The following is a 9,822-nucleotide window of genomic DNA, read 5'->3' as shown; positions in this document are numbered from 1 at the left end:
TGAAAAAAAATTATATTTATATGTTTGTGTGTGTGTGTGTGTGTGTGCGTGTGTGTGCGTGTGCTTCGCTACAAAACTATGTGATCGGGCTTAGTTTTGGGGGAGGAGAATAAGGTGAAAAATTCTGCCTCTGCCTACCAGCATCCATCGGTATTCATCTGGCTAGCATCCTGTCAGTGTGTGAGAGAGTTGAGGGCTGTTTCGAAACAGAAGCAGCATTTGCTATGTGAGCAAGGAGATAGCAAGGAGCCTGGGTGTGGCTTAGCTCAACTGGTCTGTACTAAAGCTGTTCGGTGCTGTGAAACTAAAACTGAAACTGAAACTCCTCTGCTCTGCTTGTGTTTTGCATTTGGAACAAATTTCTTTTCAGGTGGGGAGCGGGAGTAGAACTTCTTAGCATCAGAGCAGGTTAATAATAATAATAATAATAATAATAATAATATAAGAAATACTCTAAATGCTCTGATGGTCATTTTGAAAAATCCTTTCTTGGTGAGCATCTAGAAACCAGGAGTGCCAAATTTCAAGTTCATAGGCTTTACGGTTCTGATATAGATAGACAGACAGAAAGACAGATAAAAATATAGATATAGATATAGATGTGTGTGTGTATGTGTGTACGTGTATGTGTATGTGTAAAAACTTAAGAATACATATATATATATATATATATATACACACACACACACACACACACACACACACACGACATTTAGCATAAGTGCGAAGAACGTGATGGCGTTGTGGGTTTTAAAGAAAGTGTGTTCAGTGGGGAGATAGAAGAGAAGAACTAATTCTGGAATGACTTTTTTCTCTCTAAATTACTGCGTTCTTATTTGTCTGTCTCCTGCCAAACCCACTCTCGATTTCCTTGATGTTTTCTACAATTCAGACTTGCTAAAGTGATCTTGTCAACAGTTCACTGGCTGAGTGAAGCAAAGTGTTAGTTAATAGCGTGAAAAGTCTGGTGTGCTGTCAGAGAAGGCCAGACGATTAAGTTGTGAAAATTCTGCTCGCCTGTGTTCAGCAGGCTCGGTGAGAGCAGACTGAAGACGGCGGATGATTTACAGTTAAAATTACAAATGGCATTTGAATGTATGCCACTCAATAATTAAGCGCAGAGGTGTTTCTTTCTTGTCATCTTCTAGGATGAGTGTGGGATTCAGAAGTTGCGGCGTGCCACAGGCGGGGGTAGGGAGGGACACAAATTACATATTCAGATCAAAGCAGAGATAAACAAGTCTATTTTCACGCTGTATCAGTTTTTGCATGCATTCAGACATAAACCCATTCTGTCCAATTTTTACATCCCAATGTATAGAATGGAGAAATAATAGTTTATTTCTGTGCACTTTTTTTTTTTGCAGCTCCCACATTTTTTAGACTTTACTTTTCCTTGATCTAGGTCTTTCCTCATGCAACCTGCCCCAATATCAACCTTTTTATGCAAACTGCATTATTTTGTGAAAAAGCAGAGCTGAAATTATTCCACTACATAACGAGAGAGAGAGAGAGATGGAGAAAGAGAGAGAGAGAGAGAGAGAGAGAGAGAAATAGATAGATGATAGATAGATAGATAGATAGATAGATAGATAGATAGATAGATAGATAGATAGATAGATAGATAGATAGATGATAGATAGATAGATGGATGGATGGATAGATAGATAGATAGATAGATAGATAGATAGATAGATAGATAGATAGAAGATAGATAGATAGATAGATAGATAGATAGATAGATAGATAGATAGATAGATAGATAGATAGATGATAGATAGATAGATAGATAGATAGATAGATAGATAGATAGATAGATAGATGATAGATAGATAGATGGAAAGATAGATAGATAGATAGATAGATAGATAGATAGATAGATAGATAGATAGATAGATAGATAGATAAAGATATAGATATAGATAAAGATATAGATATAGATCAATAGATAGATAGATAGATAGATAGATAGATAGATAGATAGATAGATAGATAGATAGATAAATAGATAGATAGATAGATAGATAGATAGATAGATAGATAGATAGATAGATATAGAGATGGATGGATGGATAGTAATAGAGATATAGACAGATAGACAGACAGACAGACAGACAGACAGACAGACAGAGATTGATGGATATGCATATGGACATGGACATGGATATGGATATAGAGAGAAATGTATAGGTAATCCCTAACTTACAACAGTTCATTTAGTGACTGTTGAAACTTTCTACGCCACTGATGACCATTGTCGCACCCCTACAGTTATGTGATAAAAATTCAGTTGTTTGGGAATTGACTCACACTGATGACAATTGCAGCATCCCAAGGTCACGTGCTCCCCTTTTGTGACCTTCTGACCAGCAAAGTCAATGGGGAAGCCGCCTTTTCTTAAGAACAATTTGACTAATTGAACAACTGCAGTGATTCACTTAACAATGGTGGCAAGAAAGCTCACAAGATGGGGCAAACCTCACTTAACAAATATTTTACTTAGCAACAGAAATTTTGGGCTCCATTGGGGTTGTAAGTCAAGGACTCCCTGCATTACACAGGATAATTTAGGTTCAGTTTTCGTTTTTGTTCTAACTCTTGTCAATGGGGAAGATGTTTAATTATGTTAAAGATGTTGATTCATCCTCCTCCTTTAATGACCCCATAATCCTTTGTGGGGTGGAGTCTGGGCAATTGAATGGAGCTGAGCATTTACTGGCTGGATGCTGTCACCTATGCAGAGGTTATTTTCCCAGCAGATATATTCTCATTCTCTCTGTATTTACAGGTAGCTCTCAACTTACAAGAGTTCTGTTGTGGTCTGCTGGCAGCCTGGGGAGCTGGCAGCAGAGTTGGATAGTTGGGAGGAACATGGGCAGTCCTGGAGTCTGGGGAGGGCTTGGATGAGGGTTCTCTGTCCAACACAGAGATGGGGCCAGTGCCATTTGAGAGTTATTTGAGGACTCTAGAGCCTCCAGAATCTGACATCAGCGAGGCATAAGAACAAGGGGAGCCAGTTCCCAGTGCGCGCTTGCACAGAGCTTCCAGAAGGCAAGAGCAGTTAAGACAAAAGGGGCAACTTGGGGGTAAGGCTTGGAGATGATTGGCCCCTCCCATAAGACATAAAGGAGGAGCAAATGGACATGAGCCTTTGCAGGAAGCAACTTTGTTCATTCAGGTCGGTTAAGGCTGATGAGCACCCATCTGAAGCTCCGTGTTGACTTAGTGCTCCATTTGGTCTTCTACAGCTAATTGGCAATTTAGTCATTGGCAGCATTTCAAGGGAGATAAAGGTAGGTGCTTATCAGCCTTATCCCGAAAGACTGTGGCAGACTCCTGTTGGACTATTCACAAATGGTTTGGGACTCCTTACGGGCTATGTGAATGCATATAATTCATAGTCGTTGAATTAAAAAAGAAGGTTTTGGGGAACAGCATGTGATTGTTACTGTCTCAGGAAGCCTTGGTCAGAACAAGTTCATTTAGTGACTGTTCAAAGTTACAATAGCATTGAAAATACTGACTTTGACTGTTTTTCACACTTATGACTTATTGCAGCATCCCTATGGTCATGTGATCACAATTATTTGACAACTGACTCGTATTTATGATGTTTGTAGTGCCTTGGTCATTTTTTGTGGCCAAATTCACTTACTAATTTAACAGGTGCATTGATTCATTTAACAACTGTGGCAAGGAAGGTCGTAAAATGGGGCAAAATTCAGTTAACAACTGTCTTGCTTAGCAACAGAAAGTTGGGATTCAATTGTGGTCATAAGTTGAGGACTACCTTTGTACCATGTGATCCTTCTCAGAGACAAAACATCTTGCAGATATAATGGGATACATTGCATAAGCTGTGTGAGTTGAATATGAGCTTCAAAAAGCCACCCTTGCATTTGATCTCAGAGATTATTCTATGATTCCCTTTTGTTCTGTTTGACTCTTAACCAAAGGTCCCCCTTCTTCTCCATCAGCTGGTTGTTTTAAAAGCATCAGACTTCACTTCTGTGCTATTTTCTCTGCTTTCACTGGGTAAGATTGTCAAATCTCAAGGTGACTTTAATTTTCAAAAAGCAGCTATTGACACCTACCAGCATGGATCCCACACTATCTCATCAAATGTCAGTTGTGCTTTTGCTGTCTTCGAAAATTAGGTTGGTCTTTGGCATTTCTACAAAGGATGGAAAGTGACTAGTGGAGGAGAAACTGCCAAAAGAGGACCTCATATATCTAGTAGAATTTACATTCTTGTAAATTCAATTACAATTCTTGTAAAACAGCTTTGATATTGTTAGATCTAAAGCTCTGAGAAATTATGAAGTAGTAGTTCCGAATGTTAACAGAATGACAGAGTTGGAAGGATCTTGGAGGTCTTCTAGTCCAAGGGGTCGCCAACCTTTTGGACCTCAGGGACCACCAAACTCATAATTTTAAATCCCGTGGACCAGACACCCTGAGAAAATCCCCAAAAAAGTCTGCAGGAAAATTCCCCACCCCATTTTCCTACTAATCAATCATTCTTTATTTGGAATTACAGGATACCATCTCCAGCTCTGTTCTCATGAGGAGAGAGAGAGAGAGACTTTTGGCTTCATGCAAGGAAAGCAGCAGAAGCAGCAGAAGTCTTTCTTTCTCTCTCCCAAACTCTGCCAGAAATGAGTCTTTCTGAGACTTGTTGCATCGGCGCAGCCTCTTGGAGCAGGATGACTTGCAGGGTCCCAAAGACTCATTTCTGGTGGAGTTTGGGAGAGAGAAAGAAAGACTTTTGCTGCTTTCCTTGCATGCAGCCAAAAGCAGAAGAAGAAAGATGTGGAAAGAAGCAGCCAGGTGGCCAGGCCAGGCACATGGGATGAGTTCCCCCCTCCCCCCTTTCCCCTTTCCCCTCATTACCTCATGTTGTTTGCAATGCAAGCGATGTAAGCCTTGTGTTCCCGTGGGCTATGTGAGCAGCACAGCCTTGTTTTTCTGTGCAGCCTGGATTAATTGCTTTGGGGGTGCTTTGGGGGTGACATTTCTCTGTGGACCACCAAAATTTTCTTGCGGACCATCAGTGGTCCCTGGCCCACTGGTTGGCGACCACTGTTCTAGTCCAAACCTTGCTCAGGCAGGAAACCCTATACTATTCCAGACAAGGGTTGTCCAGTCTCTTCTTATAAGCCTCCAGTGATGGGGAACCCACAACTTCTGAACGCAAATCATTCTATTGATTAGTTGTTCTCACTGTTCAGAAATTTCGGCTTATTTCTAGGTTGTGTAGTGACCTGTAGTCTCTCAAAATAACAATGTCAAACAATGCTACTGCAATTATGTCTAGAGACTGAACATCTGAACAAGCTTTTGTTGTTGTTCATATCCTTCATCACTCTCAGATCACTCTGAGTTTTATTTTTCTTCACATCTGGACTATCAGGAGGAGGAGGGGGGAGGAGGAGGAGGAGGAGGAGGAGGAGGAGGAGGAGGAGGAGGAGGAGAAGAAGAAGAAGAAGAAGAAGAAGAAGAAGAAGAAGAAGAAGAAGAAGAAGAAGAAGAAGAAGAAGAAGAAGAAGAAGAAGAAGAAGAAGAAGAAGAAGAAGAAGAAGAAGAAGAAGAAGAAGAAGAAGAAGAAGAAGAAGAAGAACCAGGATGCATTTGAATATGCTTAGCTTTATTTAACCACTGGTGGTGCTGTGGTTAGAATGCAGCATTGCAGCCAGATTCTGCCCCCATCTTGGAGTTTGATCTTGAGAGGGTCACAGTTGAGTCAGCCTTCCAAGGTCGGTAAAACGAGGACTCAGATTGTGGGGGGAAATATGCTGACATTGAAAGTTGCCCAGAGAGTAGCTATTTTCTCAACTAACCATTGCCTACTGGTTTGTATCTAGTCAAAGTAGCTAATCCTCTTGTGTCTTTCTTTAACCTTTGCAGGAGAAAATTAGTCCCAAAGCATTTCTGCTTGGAATCTGGTCTTCCAACATATGTTCAATTAAGGTTATTCTTCTATCAGTATGGCTTTATACTTCTTCCATTTCCTACTGCAATTTATTGACTTCTTTATCTTTTTGATAGTGGTGGGATTCAAAAAAAAATTACTACCAGTTCTCTGGGTATGGTGTGGCTTGGTGGATGTGGCTTGGTGGGCATGGCAGGGGAAGGATATACTGCAAAATCCCCATTCTCTCCCCATCCTACTAACCTGCTTTCCAGCTCCGTTCTCCTGTGCAGGGCAACCAAAGAAGACCCAGCCAACCAGCTGGGACTCAATGGGAGGCAGAGAATAGATGGGGGTGGGGACAGTGTCCTCACTCATTGACCTCACCCCATTTTTAAGAGGTCTGTAAGGGGCATGCATAAGCATACAATTGTGCCTACTGTCCCTTTCCTATTGTCCCCAATTATTAGTTCTTATTTCTTGTATTTAAACTTACGTTTGTTCTTGTTTCTGTTATATTGTAAGCTCTTGACAAATAAAATAAATAAATAAAAATAAAATAAATAACAGTCAGAGGTGGCATTTGCCGGTTCTTTGGACTACTCAAAATTTCTGCTACTGGTTCTCCAGAACTGGTCAGAACTTGCTGAATGCCCCCTCTGCTTGTTGAATAAGCAACAGTAGATACTATTACTGGTAACTGTTGTATTTTTCAATCATGCTTTTCATTATTTTAATTCCTGTGCTCTTTTCCATATCACCACAGCTTTATGAGCATGTATAATTTCAAAATGCCATTCAACCACTTTCTTTCTATTGTTTCTTTTTTTTGAACATGTTCTATCCTTCAATTTTCATATTATAATGATACAAATTATTATCCCTGGATCGTTGTTATATGTGTCAAATCGTAATTACTTTCCTGAAGTTCATTTTGTTTGTTTCCCATCTTCTGAACATTTGTGTGTAGACAATGAAAGCCATCATCCTTAACAGCCAATCTTGTATCTGATTTTTAATTGAGTGATTTAACAAGAAGCCCCAGAGTTAAAAAAAATTCAACTTCTTTCTGTAGCTCAGGTGTTCTCCAGATGTTTCATCTACAATTCCGTCCAGATTGACTTTTGAACCCTTCAGATCCAGCTCAACATCCTTCAACCAAACATATTATTTTTACAATCTGTTCAAAGGCAACCTGTCCTGTGCCAGAAATCCATCTTCAAGATATCTCAGAACATGATTCCAGAAACTAATTTTTCCCCATCAAAAATATTTGTGCAACTAATCACTGACTTTCAATATTCATGTATTTTGATGATGTGGATGTCTATGATCTCTCTGTGTGTGTGTGTGTGTGTGTGTGTGTGTGTAAGAGAGAGAGAGGGAGAGAGAAACTACTAAAAGTTTTAAATAGGGCAACCGATATCCGAATATTTACTATATTGTTGCAAACAGAAAGTTGTTAAGTGAAAGGATATTGAATATTCTAGAGAACATAACTTTTACAAAGATTTTCAAGTGTTTAAGATGCATGGTACGCATTTTCTGTTACTTTGGAACAAAAAAAGAATCTTCACAAAACTGGTGCTTATAATTGTGCTAAATGAATTGCAATTCTATACACATCCACCTGAGACTAACTTCTATTGAACTAAGTGAGAATTATATTGTTATGCAAGGGTTTCTACTCTTAACATAATCCATTGTGTTTATTTGTTTGTTTGCTTGCATTGTATTCAAGTTAAAATCCTTCCAGGGCTCTGTCTTCACAGGCTCCAATTTCAGATAGGAAGAAAGGAAGGGAGGGAGGGTGGAGTAGAATAATAGAATTGGAAGAGACCTTGGAGGTCTTCTAGTCTAACCCCCTACTTAGGCAGGAAACCCTACACAACTTCACGCAAATGGTTATCTAATATCTTCTAAAAAAAACTTCAGCTGTTGGGGAATTCACAATTTCTGGAGGCAAGTTGTTTCACTGATTGTTTTAACTGTCAGGGAATTTCTTCATAGTTCTAGGTTGCTTCTCTCCTTGATTAGTTTCCATCCATTGCTTCTTGTCCTGCCCTCAGGTGCTTTGGAGAATAGCTTGACCACCTTTTCTTTGTGGCAAGGTTAGATAAGAGGGAGGGAGGGACGAAGGGAGGGAGGAAAGAAGGAAGGAAGGGAGGGAGGAAGGAAGGAAAGAAAGAAAGAAGGTGAGATAAGAGGGAGGGAGGAAGGAAAGACGGTTAGATAAGAGGGAGGGAGGGAGGGAGGGAGGGAAGAAGGAAGGAAGGAAGGAAGGAAGGAAGGAAGGAAGGAAGGAAGGAAGGAAGGAAGGAAGGAAGGAAGGAAGGAAGGAAGGAAGGAAGGTGAGATAACAGGGAGAGAGGGAGGGAGGGAGGAAGGAAGGAAGGGAGGGAGGGAGGGAGGAAGAAAGGAAAGAAAGAAGGAAAGAAAGAAGGTGAGATAACAGGGAGGGAGGAAGGAAAGAAGGTTAGATAAGAGGGAGGGAGGGAGAGGGAAGGAAGGAAGGAAGGAAGGAAAGAAAGAAGGTGAGATAACAGGGAGGGAGGAAGGAAAGAAGGTTAGATAAGAGGGAGGGAGGGAGAGGGAAGGAAGGAAGGAAGGAAGGAAGGAAGGAAGGAAGGAAGGAAGGAAGGAAGGAAGGAAGGAAGGAAGGAAGGTAGGTGTCAACCCTGAAGCTGTCCTGACTGAAACAATTTTGTCTGCTTCCGTGTTGCTACACTGGGAGCTGAGAGTCAGGGAGGGGGACTTGAGATAGAGGGATTTTTGTAGTCAAAACAAAATACTTTCTCTTGGAAACCAAGGACATTCTCATGCCTGGTTAGAAGAAGGCAGAGTGATGCCACCCGGTTGATGTACTGCATGGTGATTGGACCATGTGACTGATTGTTTTGAGAAAGTAGAAAATCTTTTAGTTTTAATAAAGTGAAAACTGTGGGAGTTTTCAGAGACGGTTTTCACCAGATATGTGCTAATATGATATTTCCAATGAAAGTAATCTTTGAGGAATTAAATTGCCTTGGAGTCTTGCTTGCTTGCTTGTATTTATTACTTGGAACCAGGAAGGAAGGGAAGGGAAGGGAAGGGAAGGGAAGGGAAGGGGAGGGAGGGAGGGAGGGAGGAAGGAAGGAAGGAAGGAAGGAAGGAGTGCTAATTTTTAGATTTTTTTTCATAGGACTGGATAATTTGTCCATAATTAATAAAGATTCCCTTTATTGAAGTTGGATTTCTGATCATATATGAATATGCCCATCACATTTTTGGGGGGCAGCTAATGGATTGTCATTACCTTCTTCAAATCTGTAAGGCTGTGTGTGATTTGATTTCTGAAGCTATCTTATAGAGAGACAGTTTTCTGTAATGGTTAAGGGCACTGGGCATGATGCCAGCTAGGTAAATTTGAGCCAGTCACTTTCTCTAAACCCCAAGAAGAAGGCAATAACAAACTACTTCCCCCAAAAATCTTTAGCATGAACACTGTATTGACTTGAACACATACATGCACAAATAAACACAAACACACACACCTATTGGTTTTCCATCAAAGTATTTCATATGTCCAATTCTGGACAATTTTTTGATTGGCCAAGATTAGCCAGCTACTGCTGAGAACTGAAACAGGATTTTTTTAAACATATGACTTTTGATAATACCATATAACTTATGAAAGAATACAATACACACACAAATCTTAATTCCTAATGTTTAGGTTAAAGCATGATCTATTCCTTCCCAAAATCATATTCCTTTTTTTAAATCAAATTTTGAATTTATATTTCAATTATAAGCTTATATAGAGTATCACTGAAGTGGGAAGAAGAGCAGTTAATATAAACATGAGTAAGTGGATAAGAGTAATTGCCAAGAAACTTGGCTTAATTAATGTAGCAATATTAAAATCTATT

This window comes from Pseudonaja textilis, chromosome 6, assembly GCF_049901715.1.
Source record: "Pseudonaja textilis isolate UNSWEBS1 chromosome 6, rPseTex1.2, whole genome shotgun sequence".
Taxonomy (NCBI): Eukaryota; Metazoa; Chordata; class Lepidosauria; order Squamata; family Elapidae; genus Pseudonaja; species Pseudonaja textilis.
This window is presented reverse-complemented; position numbering follows the sequence as displayed.